Source organism: Schistocerca gregaria, chromosome 3 (genome assembly GCF_023897955.1).
Source record: "Schistocerca gregaria isolate iqSchGreg1 chromosome 3, iqSchGreg1.2, whole genome shotgun sequence".
NCBI lineage: Eukaryota > Metazoa > Arthropoda > Insecta > Orthoptera > Acrididae > Schistocerca > Schistocerca gregaria.
In genome coordinates, this window is record NC_064922.1 from 881,598,446 (window position 1) to 881,615,112 (window position 16,667).

The following is a 16,667-nucleotide window of genomic DNA, read 5'->3' on the forward strand; positions in this document are numbered from 1 at the left end:
ATGATAAGAAATAACTGCAATGAAGGCAATAAAAATAAACATTGTAACAAAGAACTTAGTACAAAACAACTTCAGTGAAGACATATGAGTACATTAGCCTTAAAAAAAAAAAAAAAAAAAAAAAGAAAGAAAGAAAGAAAGAAAGAAAACCTGCCGAACTTAAAAGTGGAATCTCTCCTTTACGGTGACTATAGTACCACATTGTACTAGTCAACAGAAAAAAATCTAGCCTTTCTGGATTGGCATTTTTGGACAAAAAATATTTTTTTCTGTAAATTGCAAAAAAAAAAAAAATATTCTAAAGCTGACAGTAAAAGAACTTTGACAGATATGTCAAAACAGAGAATACCATTGTAATCACAAAACAATTATCTTTCAAATAAAAAAAACTTGAACAAACTATCTAGAACAGCTACAGAGATACAAACTTTTAAAAAAATTCCGAAATTCACATCTTCAAAATGGTGTTCGCAGTGTCATTTTTGGAGGCTTGTATCTCGAAGTTAGAATTTATTTGGAGAAAACAAAAAAAAAATACATGTTTCTTACTTATTCCTGAATTTTAACATATGGTAAATTCAATAACATCTGAGACTATGAAGGTAACCTCCCCCCCTCCCCCCCCCCCCCCCCCCCTCCTGAAATGATACGAATTATGCCTAATATGTTAAATATTTGATGTTAAGCATATAAGCAACAAAAAGTTTAGAAAAGGTTTGAAATTATGTGAAGCTGAAAAATATATCCATGGGTAAATGGCTGGATGTCAGTGTCCAATGGACACAAATTTCAGCATGCAACCATGCTGCCACCATTGGGTCAAGTCTTCCTGCTGACACACTTCTCTGGCTTAAGTTCATGTGCTGGCAGCACTTCTGTTGTTCCTCCACCTGCCTTCAAAATCAATTCATTGTGGGATATCTCCTTTTTCTTCTTGATCAGACTAATTGCAGGTTCTCAAACCTCACTGAGAATGTACCTACTATTATCACTGATCAGTAGTTCCTTACTCAAATCACTATAGATTATTTAATGACACAGTCCCAGAAGTTAGATGTCTGTCTAAGAACATTAGTACAGTCATAATCCATTCCATGTAATTCTGAAAAGCAACTTTCCATGTAAATGTATTCATGAAGCTGATGAAACCTGGAGTACCAGTGGTGATATCAGCTACGCACTGTCTGACCTATAAATATCTTGCACATTTGCATGGTGTCTGATAGACTCCAGATTTCTGTACTTTAAGGTCATCTTTGACACTATGAAGCAGTACCTGCATTTCACATGGTGAATAGAAGACTGTCTTTATTTGGTGCTTCCGGAAAATTGCAAGTATTGCAAGACAACAGAGCAGCACATGGCTAACCGATTATCTGTTTCATTTAAGTAAATGTGTTTGAACAGCAAAATTGGTGTGGACCATATCATTTAAAGTAGCCTACTTTAGAAAACCACTTTTATCCATATTGGACAAAAGCGCAAAATGTGAGATTTCTTTTTCTCATGTAATAAAACATGAGTTTTGTGTGTTTGTAAGCTATACTACTTCAGTTTTATTATTACCTCTCACTTTAAGGCAATGAAAACATAAAAAATTAAGGAATTAATGTCTTCTGTAACTCTGTAACCCATTCACATAACTTGTACAGGACGAATCAGTTGTGAAGACTGTTATCTCCCTGGTCCCATAATGGAGGCCAAGTAAAAACAGCTGTGCTATCATAGTGTCCACTAACTTCATTTTCTCAACAGTATAACAAGAGAAACACAAGTCCCAGTAACAGTACTGACTCTGCTACTGACAACAACAGCCAATTGCTGCCACCATTGCCTGAATGCAGCCGGAGTTACTAGTATACTCTGGTCTACACTATGAGAAAAAAACATGTTTTATTCCTTCAGTACTGCTCTATGCTGTTCTGCTTTGTGCCACTCTGCTTGCTGTTCCATTATAATCATGCACATTGAACAGCACTGGTTTTTTCATCAGCAATGGGGAGAGTCATCAGCTGATATATGTCACATGTTCCACAAATTGTAATTGGAGGTATTTAGTTCCTTGGATTGTGTACTGGTGCTTGGGTTGCCCTCAGTTCACTTTAATACAGCTTTCTCAAACTGAACAGTTCACACACTGTTAGGTATGGTTTGATCTAAGGTATCCTATTTCATGAAGATAACCATAAAATCTTTAAAAATGTGACATGGTTAGGTAACCTTCTCCCTGGAAATAGTTCTGCATACAGTCACTTTGCTGCCTGACTATTGCATGTCGGCTAACTCAGTTAGAGCGTAATCAACCATCAAGTACATGTATAAATCAGTAAACACAATACAACATAAAAAATAATATTTTAATTTTTTATCCAGGGATGTTAACACTGCTAGCAGTAATGAAAACTTATCCTTCATAGCAGAAAGATGTAATTGTGTTGCAAATCAAATTCCAATATCACTTTGTTGCACAAGAAGAGGTCAATTGTGATTGGTGTTCCTTTGGTGTAATTTTAGTGGCTACTTGGTGTGGCATTTTCTGCCAGTGTACTTCACTGTTGCCAACCATTTTCAATTATCAGAGAATGATCATTTTTGTTTGCCATAATGCTCTAACGTAGTAGGGAAGCTGCAGATTCAACAGAAGGGGAGATGAAAGGGGGGGGGGGGGGGGGGCAGACATATTCCCCCCACTGCAAAGAACATTTTACTAAAGATGTTAATATATTTACATATACCAATTTTCAAGTTTCGCACAAAGGGTACAAAGCATCCACACGAATGCATTGAATTTGAGTGTAATTCCCCAAAGGTAAATGTCATTTGTGCCTTGTCACATCAAAAACTGTAAGCAGCCTAAAACAGCAAGGAATTCCAGAATGACAAGCTATATTTAATACAGGCAACTTTTGATTTCTCACTTGAGGCCCAGTCCATAAGGACGGGGTTGTGGGCTGACTAGCTCCAGAGTGAACTCCAGGAAGATAATGGTGCCCATTCACAGGATGGGCAAACTTGCAGACATCTATAAATCTGACTTGGTTCATGCATTCATGTGTAGAATTAGTAAAACTATAAGAACTTGAGTAAGGCAAGAGTGAAGAGAGAAGTCCTACAACTAAGGGAAAAAGTGACATAAATCACTAACTATTTCAGGTGGAAGTAATTGAAACAAGTAGTATTCATCTCATTTATATGCTTGGACAGCCACAGACTGAATGCCTCTGTTTACAATCATAGTGCTAAGTGAAATATTGACAATAGTGAGTGCATACTTTGATTTTATGCTCTGTTAGTTCTTCTACTTCTAAAGTGAAGAATGTTAGAAGTGACAGAGACATCAAATTGTACTTGAGAAGGGGAGGGCGGTTAAGGGAAGTGGTCTGTTGGTCTACAATGTGAAAAACTTTAGACAGATCTAAACGTATCCTTGTTAATCAGATTTAATTACATTTTAAGAATTCATGTTGTGTCCTAATAAGTATACCATTATTATCTACAAATGACATCAGTTTTAAACAATGGAAAATTCAGGGTGGAATAACAACAGTATGCAAAGGATAGATTCCTGCTCACCACACACAGAATGTGTTGAGAGAAAACTCACTCACGTTCATGACAACATGACACACACACACACACACACACACACACACACACACACACACACACACACACACACACACACACAGCTACTGTCATCTCCGGAGACAAAGGTCCAACTGCGACTGTGTCTGAGGTACACAGGTACACAACAATACAGGGTGTACATACAATCTGGGAAGACTTTCAATTATTTATTGCACAAGAACCAAACATTGTACAGATATCATACATATGTCATTTTGAAGAGAAACCCTGATTCCCCCCCCCATTTATATCACCACAGCATAGTTTGGTAATTTGCCAATAGTTAGTGCTAGTCACAAACATGGTGAGTTCAGGTGCGGAGTGAGCTTTCTGTGTGTTGGAGTTCAACAAAAACAAGTGTGTTACATCTGTGCAATGGATGTTCAGAAACAAGTACGGTAAAAAGCCACCAACAAGGAAGGCCATTTGCCACCGGCACAACAAATTCATTAGGCCATGTTGCTTGTGCCTGGCAAAGAGAAGCGGATGTCCCAGTGTCAGTGAAGTGAATGTGGAGAGTGTACAAGAGACATTCATAAAGAGGAAATTGGTGTGTCGTGCATCCCCTGAACTCGAAATGGCTCCAATGACAGTGTGGAAAGTCCTGTGACAGAAGCTGTCTATGAAACCATTCAAATTGGAGCTAGTGCAGAAGCTCAATGATGGTGACAAAGACAAGCATTTTGAATTTTGTTCGCAGTTGCAACAATTGGATGAGGATGGGGATGACATTGTTGATTGCTTAATTTTTGGTGACGAAGCCAGCCACTTTTCACACTAATGGGAAAGTGAACAGGCATGACTGTCAAATCTGTGGTGCAAAGCATCCACACAAATGCATTGAATTTTATCCTGATTCCCCAAAGGTAAATGTTATTTGTGCCATGTCACGTCAAAAACTGTGTGGGCTTCTTCTTCACCGAGAGTGCTGTCACTGGATATTCCTACTTGGGCAAGTTGCAGCAATGGCTGATGCCTCAAATGCAATTGGACTCTCTGTTCATCTTTCAGCAGGATGGGGCTCCACCCCATTTTCGTCATGAAGTTCGTGGGTACCTGAACATGGAAGTGCCCCATCGATGGATCAGCCATGCTACATGAGGAGACAGCTGTTTCATGAAATGGCCTCCCCGATCACCAGATCTCACTCCGTGTGACTTTTTACTGTAGGGACACATTAAAGATCTGGTGTATCTACGCCTCTGCCACATGATGTAGCAGAGCTCCGGGAGAGAATTTGGAAAGCGGCTCCCACAGTCTATGATGCCATGCTGGGGTGGGTATGGGGAGAATTTGATTATCATATTGACATCTGCCAGGTTACTCATGGTTTGTATAACAAATGTTTGTAAAAAAAATATTTCAGAGTTTCTCTACAAAATGCAAAATGTATGACATCAGTACAATGTTTAGTTCTTGTGCAATAAATAATTGAAATGTTCCCAGACTTTATGTACATCCTGTATTTACTGGGGTGCATAGTTGGCACGCAGAGGAGGTGTAGGGCAGGGAGATGGAATGACAGTAGGGTAGGGATGGGGGAAGACACTAGTGTTTCCTGTGAGAGTACGCAGAGATGTGGCTGGAGTAGGATAGGGCTGCTAGGCTCACCATCAATTGGCTGTGTTGGGCACTGGGGGTTTTGAGAGGGGAGGGGGGAGGGGGGGGGGGAGGGGCGGGAGGAAAAGTAGAGACGAGAAGTAGGGAAGGGGAAATGAACATTGTTGGTGCACTGACAGGATAGAATGCATGTGTAGTACTGGAGTGGGAGCAGGGAAGGGGTTAGGCAGGTGGTGACCAGATACTGGAAAAGATTGAAGCTCGGGCATTACAGGAACGAAGTATGTGTTGTAGGGAGAGATCCCACAACAGTTTCTTGCAACATATACCTCATTCATGTAACACCCTGATCACAGCCGTTGCTAGGCCTTATCCTCCACCTGCCTATCACCATGCTTGGTCACACTCCAGTACTACACATACCTTCTACGCTGCCAAAGCACCTGAAATTTCCATTCCCCTGCAATGTCCTCCCCTCCCCCTCCCCACATCCCACCCCCTTCCCCACTTCCCTTCCTAGCACAGTCCTCTAGTGATACACCTAACAGTCTTGTCTTGGCTCCACCATGACTCTGCACATCCCCACAGGCAATACTAGTGTCTTCCCCCACCCTTACCATGCACTCTCTCCCCCTCTCTGCCCACACCTCCTCTGAACCCCCATCACCCACCTCAACAAAGGTTGCTGCTTACCTCAGACATAGTTGCAGTTTGGCCTTAGTGCCTGGAGATAATGATAACCATAGGTGTGTGAGTTTTGCTTGTGTGAATGAGTGTGCATTTTCCATGTCAGATTAAGGACTTAGTCCGATAGCTGAATATGTCTAGCAATTATATTCATTGTGCCTGTCCGTGAATCAATGCCTCCTCTATGTGGTGACTGACACTGACTGGTGTGTAGTCATTCATGTCATCTTTCCTACACTTTTTGAACATTATGTTTATAATGACTGCAAATGTGGCTGTACATAGCGAAGAACACGTAAGTATGTTACAAGAGTTATTATTCTCTGGAAACACTTCTGAATTATTGCATGAAACACAGAGAGATATGTAGAGGCAACTGCAAGATTTACTTTTGAAACTCTTAAGGGGTAAATAGTTCAAATCTTTTTTAATACTTAATTTTCTGAATGCAACTAATTTAATAAAGTCAGTGTCATATTGAAAATATTTTTATTATTCCATAATTGATTGTAGCTTAAGGCCATTGTCAAACTGTTCAGGCATTTAGTAATTACATCTGCGTCACTGACATTTCGTTTACACTGATTCAGTATTTTTGTAAAACATTAGCAAAGTCTAGATTTTGACAAATTTTTCATTATATTTAGCTATGGGTGACTTGCCGAGTTGCAACTGGCTACGCAAACATAAACACAAACAAGGTGTTGCTCATACCCTGCCATTCAGTCACTAGTACACCAATGAATGCCCCAGCAGTCCTGAAACACCTTTTAACAACCAGTTATCAAATGATAAGGCAACAAATGCAGGGACCTACAGTTTCTCTCACTTATGTACCCAAAAATCTATCCTGTTGCTAAAGTACTTTTTTATCTGTCACAAGTTTTTTGTTATTTCTTCTTGTGATATGCTCATGCCAACCTTTTGCTGGTGTGGTTGATCGCCCAGATAGTGTCCTAAAAGGACAACAATCTCAGCAGGACAGTGACACCGCCATGCTGACCTTTGGACATGGGCCATTGACCCCGGTCTGGGCACAGCGACCAAACGACCTTGGGCTTCATGAAACACGAAACATTAAACATGGCACGCGCATGGCATTTCGTTTTGACACCCAAGGTAGGTGTGTCCTGACCGGGGTCAACTGTCCAGGTCCAAAGGTCAGCATGGCAGCATCACTGACCCGCTGAGATAGTTGTCCTTTTAGGTCACTATCTGGGCAAGCACCCATCCAACAAAAGGTTGGCATGAGCAGAGCACGAGAAGAAATAATAAAAAACTATTGACAGATAAAAAAGTACCTTAGCAACAGAATGGATTTTTGTGTATATAAGAGAGAGAAACTGTAGGCCCATGCATCATTAGCTCAGCTTCTGCAGTTGCCAGATCATCGCTGACAGAGGAAACTACAACAGTGAGTAAACTTCTTCATAATAGAATCTGTGTGTGAAGTGTACATTGTGGTGGTGCCGTCCCTATTGTATATGATTCAGAAGATGAAGATTCTAATTTTGTTGAAAATTTGCTTGCAGATTGGTAACGGACAACATCATCGAGGTGATGCAGATGCTGTACACACTTCTGCAAGCTCAAGTACCAACTCCATCCCTGAAAGCACTTACGTACTTGGTGACGAGATTACACTCCAACATGGCAACAAGAAATGGACTCTTAGGGGAATACACAATCTTAATTTTGAGCTATTTGATTAATTAGAAGTTTCTTCGCAACCCCCATCTACCTTTGGTTTAAAAACCTTATTAAAATTTCTGAAATCTCAGAGCTATGGTATTTTACTGACGTTATTGTCATCAGAGGACCAGATGATGTTAATGAAGTGTGTAGACGAATTAATATTATCTCACAAAACTACCCTGCAGAAGTTATCATGTACAAACAAGATGGGGACCACTTCCACATTATCCATGACTGTATCTACTCTTCCAGAGGATGCCGATGCCGTTTCTGCAATGACTCATTTATTGCCACCAGAATTAAAAAAAAAAAACCAATCGACACACCAGAGCAATCACGCCATTTCTGACATCGACTGGCTCTATATATTGTTATATCTCTACTTGCCAAATTGGCCAAGTTGCGGACAAGTATGGCTTACAGGATCAAATAAGTGATTACCTGGTGAGTACGAAATTGTACAATGGCTAAGTTTCATCGAAGGATCCCTCCATGTATTGGCAGGGGAAACGTTTGGAACTATTGATCAGTGCAAAACAGGAGTCGACAGTCATGGAACACGTAAATGGCCTCATAGCAGGTTAAGGGTGCAACGCTGAAACCACAGTGTCAAAGGTACTTTCCCGATTAATGTCTTTAATTGCATTCCTCCAGAGAACATCGTCAATGTAATACCATCAGTTCATCCGTATTTTATAAATTTAATTGATAGAAAGTTTAAAAAGTATTTGGACATGGGAATGGAGTTGTACAAAAAAAACTAGTAATGAATTGGATTTAAAAGGTTTAGAAAATTTACTTGCTTCTGGTTCAGAAGATAATATTTTCTATTCCCACATTACAGTAGTCTGGGAATTTTATTACACTCTGCAAGATTCTTTATGTTGGTTAAAAAAATTACTTTTATTTCAATGTAATGATGGTACAGATGAAACTACAAAATTTTTAACAAATTTAGTATTGTGGTTTAACCATAATGGTTTACTTCAGTGGCAGGATGTGAATAGTACAGAATGCTACATTCCTAATAAAAAATTGAACACTTTATGTATTGTTGGACACCCTATTTCTGGTAAAAATTGGTTTTTCATTTGTTTTATTTCTCTCACATTAAATGTTGGCCACATTGGACGATGCAACAATAAGACATGAAATTTCATTGGAAGAAGGTGCTACTGAAGATTTTAGAAAAGTTTGTGAAGGGATAGCATGTAATATTCATTTAAAATATGAAGGAGATGCCATTTTAAGACATACTCCATTGTTATTGATATCAAATTCTCAACCTGTAATATTTTCTCGCCCTGATTTCAATAGTGTATGTGTGAGAACTGTCCGTTGGAGGAAATTTGATGAACTGAAAAATGCATCTAAAAAACCATACCCACATGCTTTTTTAAATTTATTATAATTGTATAAAGTGAAATATTAAATAAATGTAACACACCCAGTTCTAAGCAAAGAAGGGAAAGCAGAAAGGTGGAAGGAGTATATAGAGGGTCTATACAAGGGCGATGTACTTGAGGACAATATTATGGAAATGGAAGAGGATGTAGATGAAGATGAAATGGGAGATATGATACTGCATGAAGAGTTTGACAGAGCACTGAAAGACCTGAGTCGAAACAAGCCCCGGGAGTAGACAACATTCCATTAGAACTACTGACAGCCTTGGGAGAGCCAGTCCTGCCAAAACTCTACCATCTGGTGAGGAAGATGTATGAGACAGGCAGAATACCCTCAGACTTCAAGAAGAATATAATAATTTCAATCCCAAAGAAATCAAGTGTTGACAAATGTGAAAATTACCGAACTATCAGTTTAGTAAGTCACAGCTGCAAAATAATAACGCGAATTCTTGAGGGCAGCGTGGAGGGTAAAAATCTTAGAGGGAGACCAAGAGATGAATACACTAAGCAGATTCGGAAGGATGTGGGTTGCAGTAAGTAGTGGGAGATGAAGAAGCTTGCACAGGATAGGGTAGCATGGAGAGCTGCATCAAACCAGTCTCAAGACTGAAGACCACTACAACAACAGCACTTGTTTGTAGTACATATTGTTTACTCTATTTTTATAAAATTTGTGTAACATTGTACTATACAAATTTATTTACAATATATATAACAAAAGTATTATGATTGTTTCATTTCACATTGTCCCTTATATATTGATGACTCCTCATTTCTTGTTACATTAGACATATAAATCATATCAGAAGTATGAACATTTGCTACATTTGCATGAGGATAATGGGTTTCTAAAGCATCTGAATACACAGAACATTCACCAATAACTTCAAATTACAGTTGGGTATCTGTGTATTTTGCAACATCAGAATTTAAACTACTTGTTCTTAAAGCATATGTAGGATGTATCCCAACGTGAAGATTGGGTTGAACATTAGTATCATGAAGTACAATATTGTAGCCTGCAGGAGCAATATCAGCCTTCTCTATTAAATTGTTGTATCCAGATTTATCTCCATTCGTTACTAAACTAACAGCTCCTACTAGTTGCTCTTGAATTTGCGTTGGTTCTAACTGCGTTGTAGAAAAATTATCACAAGTCATGAAAGGATTCCAATGCTTATTGCCATTCATTCTGTATCGTTGAGGTACACCATATGAATTATAAGTAATGGGAACAATATCAACATTACATAGTTTTGGTATTTTAAGAAAACCTAATGTGGGGTTATATTCATAATTAACAACAACACAAGCCTTTCTCTTTTGTGCTTGACACACATGCATCATAGTATTTCAAATTAATGGGTTGCCCAAATTGATGTGCAGGAACTATAGTTAAAAAAGCGTCTTTGTTATTTTGATATTCATACCATCACTTCCAAATTGGAGATAAATCTCGTTTATGGTCAGTACTAGTTGTTTCCATAGGGGCCGAAGCACCAAATGCAGTAGGCTTTACATTATCAGCAGGAATTTTCATATTAATGCCAATACTAGTAATCATATTTTTATTTTGATTAAAAGTTGCAAGTTCTGAATCCGATGAATTAGTTGGAAAAGCAATCCTAAGGTTACGGGCAATTACTTTTGCAGAGCAATGAACAATTCTACTACCATCCGGAAGCAAATCAAATTCAGATGGTGTCATGTACAAAAATGGTCTATCGACAGTATTTTCAGCTAAAGGTGTTATCATAAAGACAGCACTTTCAGGAGTTATTACTTTGTATGCCAACCCATATGTAAAAAATCTATGTACTTTCCTATATCGCGTTAAGTTTCCCATGTCTAAAATGGATGGTGCAGGCAAAGGTACATCATATCTATTTGCAGAATCAGCCATTCCTTTTGATGGTGCTGCAGTGTCTGGTAATGATTTCTTTTTTTTTTTTTTTTGCGTTGTTTGCCTTTTGTGATTGTGCTATACGTTTTCCTGAATCTGCATAGATACCACTCATATTTGTGTCAGAGTCAGAATATGGAACCAATGGTGCACATGCGCTGTGATCATCTGAGTCTTCTTCCAAATGCTCTAAGTTGTCTTCTGTGAAGTTGTCTTCGTGAGGAGGGGCAGTTTCTCCAGTTGATGCTAATGATGTATGTCCAGAAGTTGATGGTTGCTCATGATCTATAGGCAAACCACGACGTACACGAGACATTAGCCATTGTTCATATGCGTAACATTTCTGGCCTTCATGCATTCGATTCCAATTTGGACATTCCCAAGGTGTCCAATCATAATTCTGAAGTCAAGAAACGTTAATATTATATTCAATACATAATACAACATTTTATAAACAAAAAGATAAGATAAAGAAATTCACATACCTTGTTGTCTGGCATCAGGTTTTTTTGGATATAACATTTTTTCAAGTTTCTTTTCAACAAATGCTTTCAATTTCAATCTGTACTTTCCTGCAAAGGAATGCCAATTTCTTGTATGACTCCAATCAATGGCAAAGTCTATAATCGTTTTAGTATCCAACTGCTGTACTTGTTACCTAAATTGTTCTTCAGTAAAAACAGGTTCTCGAGCTTCCTTTAGTAGGCGATCGTACCCAACATCATGTTCTTTAGCAATGGCATCAGCTCCACTTCGTAGTGCGTCTATATTTATAGGGTTTCCAGGCCCGACATAAGCGCTTCGTGGTAACGTTAATGCTTTATTTTTCACTCTTTCAATTAATTTCATTGTCCCGTATGCTACTCCAGGACCTGCTAAAGCTGTTACACCAGCAGTGCTAACTATTTGCACTGTTAATAACGAGGAGCTTAATGTCATGCCATCAACTGCTGTTCCAGTCGCTCCAGATAACAGAAGCATATTTTCAGCTGTATCCATTTCTTGACTTCTTCTGTCGGCTTCTGCTCCTATTCAAATTCAACAACTTCTTCGTCTAAATCATCATATGCTGGATTTTGACCAAATCTAATTTCATTTGCAGGATCTTGCCTACCAATTGTCCTTATACTGTTGCTTCTATTAGCATTAAAGTTGTTCCCCAGTTCTGCCATTTCAATATCATCCACTGGCTCAGGATATAAATTTCGTCTGTCATACTGTATTGAACTATTTTGTCCTGCGCATAGTTCAATACAGTATGATGGAGGAACTTTATATCCAGGACCGGTGGACGATACTGAAATGTCGGAAAGAGGGAACAATTTTAATGCTAATAGAAGCAACAGTATAAGGACAGTTGTGAGGCAAGATGCTGCAAATAAAATTAGATTTGGTCAAAATCCAGTATATGATGATTTAGACGAAGAAGTTTTTGAATTTGAATTGGAGCCAAAGCCAGCAGAAGAAGTCAATACTGGGCTGAGCCAGCACCATCCATATCAGTACGGCGAGGAAGGTCACACAGCAATAGAAATGGATAAAGCTGAAACTACACGACGTTACCAGGTAGTGATTATATTTGAATCGAATGCAAGAAGACCAGAAACATTATGCATATGAACAATGGATAATATCTCATGTACGTCGTGGTTTGCCTATAGATCACGAGCAACCATCAACTTCTGGACGTACATCTATAGCATCAACTGGAGAAACTGCCCCTCATTACGAAGACAACTTCTCTGAAGACGATGTAGAGCATTCAGAAGAAGAATCAGATGATCACAACGCAGGTGTACCATTGGTTTCATATTCTGACTCTGACAAAAATATGAGTGGTATCGATGTAGATTCAGGTAAACGTATAGCACAATCACAAAAGGCAAACGATTCAGAGAAAAGAAACAAATCATAACCAGGCACCGCAGCACCATCAAGAGGAATGGCTGATTCTGCAAATAGATATGATGTACCTTTGCCTGCGCAATCCATTTTAGACATGGGAAACTTAACGCGATATAGAAAAGTACATAGATTTTTTACATATGGGTTGGCATACAATGTAATAACTCCTGAAAGTGCTGTCTTTATGATAACACCTTTAGCTGAAACTACTGTCGATAGACCATTTTTGCACATGACGCCATCTGAATTTGATTTACTTCCGGATGGTAGTAGAATTGTTCACTGTTATGCAAAAGTAATTGCCCGTAACCTTAGGATTGCTTTTCCAACTAATTCATTGGATTCAGAATTTGCAACTTTTAATCAAAATAAAAATATGATTACTAGTATTGGCATTAATATGAAAATTCCTGGTTTTAATGGAAAGCCTACCACATTTGGTGCTTCGGCCCCCAATGGAAACAACTAGTACTGACTAGAAATGAGATGTATCTCCAATTTGGAAGTCATGGTATGGATATCAAAATAACAGAGACGCTTTTTGAACTACATTTCCTGCACATCAATTTGGGCAACCTATTAATCTGAAAGTGTCTATTATGCATGCGTGTGAAGCACAAAAGAGAAAGGCTTACATAATTGGGGTTGGAAATGTGTACAATCATTTATTTATGAAGTAGATACTGATGCACGTACAGGAAGTGTCGTTGTTAATTATAAATATAATGCCACATTAGGTTTTCTTAAAATACCAAAACCATGTAATGTTGATATTTTTCCCATTACTAATAATTCATCTGGTGTACCTCAACGATACAGAACGAATGGCGATAAGCATTATAATCCTTTCATGACTTGTGATAATTTTTCTACAGCACAAATTCAAGAGCAACTAGTAGGAGCTGTTGGTTTCGTAACAAATGTAGAAAAATCTGGATACAACAATTTAATAGAGAAGGCTGACATTGCTTCTGCAGGCTACAATACTATACTTCATGATACTAATGTTCAACCCAATCTTCAAGTTGGGATAAATCCTACATATGCTTTAAGAACAAGTAGTTTAAATTCTGATGTTGCAAAATACACAGATACCCAAATGATATTTGAAGTTATTGATGAATGTTTTGTGTATTCAGATGCTTTAGAAGCCCATTATCCTCATGTAAATGCAGCAAATGTTCAAACTTCTGATTTATATGTCTAATGTAACAAGAAATGAGGAGTCATCAATATATAAGGGACAATATGAAATGAAACAATCGTAATACTTTTGATGTATATATCATAAACAAATTTGTATAGTACAATGTTACATTAATGTTGTAAAAATTTCAGTAAAAAATATGTAATACAAACAAGTGTTACATTTATATAATATTTCACTTTATACAATTATAATAAGTTTAAAAAAGTATGTGGGTATGGTTTTTTAGATGCATTTTTCAGTTCATCAAATTTCCTCCAACGGACAGTTCCACATATACATTATTCAAATCAGGGGAAGAACATATTACAGGTTGATAATTTGATATCAATAACAATGGAGTATGTCTTAAAATGGCATCTCCTTCATATTTTAAATGAATGTTACATGCTATCCCTTTACAAACTTTTCTAAAATCTTCAGTATCAACTTCTTCCAATGAAATTTCATGTCTTATTGTTGCAATCTCCAATGTGGCCAACATTTAATGCGAGAGAAATAAAACAAATGAAAAACCAATTTTTATCAGAATTAGGGGGTCCAACAATGTATAAAGTGTTCAATTTTTTATTAGGAACATAACATTCTGTACCATTCACATCCTGCCACTAAAATAAACCATTATGGTTAAACCACAATACTAAATTTGTTAAAAATTTTGTAGTTTCATCTGTATCATCATTACATTGAAATAAAAGTAATTTTTTGACTAACATAAAGAATCTTGCAAAGTGTAATCATATTCCCAGAATACTGTAATGTGGGAATAGAAAATATTATCTTCTGAACCAGAAGCAAGTAAAGTTTCTAAACCTTTTAAATCCAATTCATTAATAGTTTTCTTTATACAACTCCATTCCCATGTCCAAATACCTTTTAAACTTTGGATCAATTAAATTTATAAAATACAGATGAGCCGATGGAGGAATGCAATAATAAGATATTAATAGAGAAAGTACCTTGATGCTGTGGTTTCAGCGTTGCACCTTTTGCCGTGTAATGATTGGCTGCCGCTTGCTATAAGGCCATTTACATGTTCCATGACCGTTGACACCTGTTCTGCACTGATCAATAATTCCAATACATGTAAGGATCCTTCAATGAAGCTTTGCCATTGTACAATTTCATACTCACCAGGTAATCACTTATTTGTTTCTCTAAGCCATACTTGTCCACAACTTGGCCGTTTTTGCAAGTAGAGATATAACAATATTTTGAGCCAGTCAATGTTGGACATCGCCGCGATTGGTCTGGTGTGTCGATTGTTTTTTTAAATTGTAGTGGCAAATAAATGAGTCGGTGCAGAAACAGCATCGGCATCGCCTGGAGGAGTAGAAACAGTCATGGATAATGTGGAAGTGGTCCCCATCTTGTTTGTACGTGATAACTTCACCAGGATAGTTTTGTGAGATAATAGTAACTCATCTACACAATTCATTAACATCATCTGGTCCACTGATGACAATAACGTCAGTGAATTACCAGTGCTCTGAGATTTCAGAAATTCTAATAAGGTCATTAAACCAAAGGCAGATGGTGGTTGCGAAGAAACTTCTAATTGAATCAAAAAGCTCAAAACTAAGGTTGTGTATTCCCCTAAGAGTTCATTTCTTGTTGCCATGTTGGAGTGTAATCTTACCACCAAGTACGTAATTGCTTTCAGGGATCGGAATTTGAACTTCCAGAAGAGTGTACAGCATCTGCATCACCTCCATTACCAATCTGCAAGCAAATTTTCAACAAAATTAGAATCTTCATCTTCTGAATCATATACAATAGGGAGAGCTCCACCACAACGTACAATTCTAAATAATGGTGTGTTTGTACAAAACAATTATCAAATGATAAGGCAATAAATGTGGGAAATACTGTCCTTAAAAGTTCAAGTGTGACGGTCTGCTACAATGTGCAGCCAGTTCTGGAAGAACACCCCTGTAAGGAAGCTAAAAATTCAGATCAGAAGATTTTACAAGAATATCATGTACAATAGACAAGAAGTCTTAACATCAGCAGCAACAGCAACTTATTCTCTTATACTGCGATAATAATTCCATTGATAAATCTGAGTCTTAGTTACAGTACAACTTACATTCACTTTAAATTCTGCATATCCTGTATTTTACAGTGGCTCTCTCTCCTGAGAGTCAGCTGGACTGCTTATTTCTCATGTTTTATGTATCTGGTAATACATATTGTTCAACGTATTATCACACTACACTTAGTTAAGATCATCCTTTTGAATAGATGCATAAAACTTCATTTAAAAAAACAGGTTTTTTTAGTAAAACTGACCTTTCCTACTGGCAACAGGCATGCATGAAACATGTAATGAGCATAGTTTACATGGTCTAACTCCACCAAAAAAATTCAAATATCTGCAGAAACACCACAGACAATACACCTGAGAAATTTTTGGAGAAAAATACAATATATGGTTGAGTGGGAGAAAGGTAAAAGTTTAATCTTTGTCAACCCCATTATAAGGATGTTAAATTTAGTAAGTGACAGCTAGTTGTCATTAATCATTATTTACTTTAACCTACCTAGTATGAACCTGTACAAGACTAACAGAAAATATCTTTGCAGTGAAACATTTATAAACACATTAGCTCAGCTCTTCACTGTGTCTAGTACGTTCAGTTATATATAACCTCTTGGTAAGTATTCTTGAAAT

General features: G+C 37.6%; 1 protein-coding gene across 4 annotated transcripts in view; it reads right to left on the reverse strand.

Annotated features, from left to right (window-relative positions):
- Nucleotides 1-16,667, reverse strand: part of LOC126355033 (putative leucine-rich repeat-containing protein DDB_G0290503) — a 512,513-nt gene that overhangs the window by 121,625 nt on the left and 374,221 nt on the right. The window lies entirely within an intron of this gene.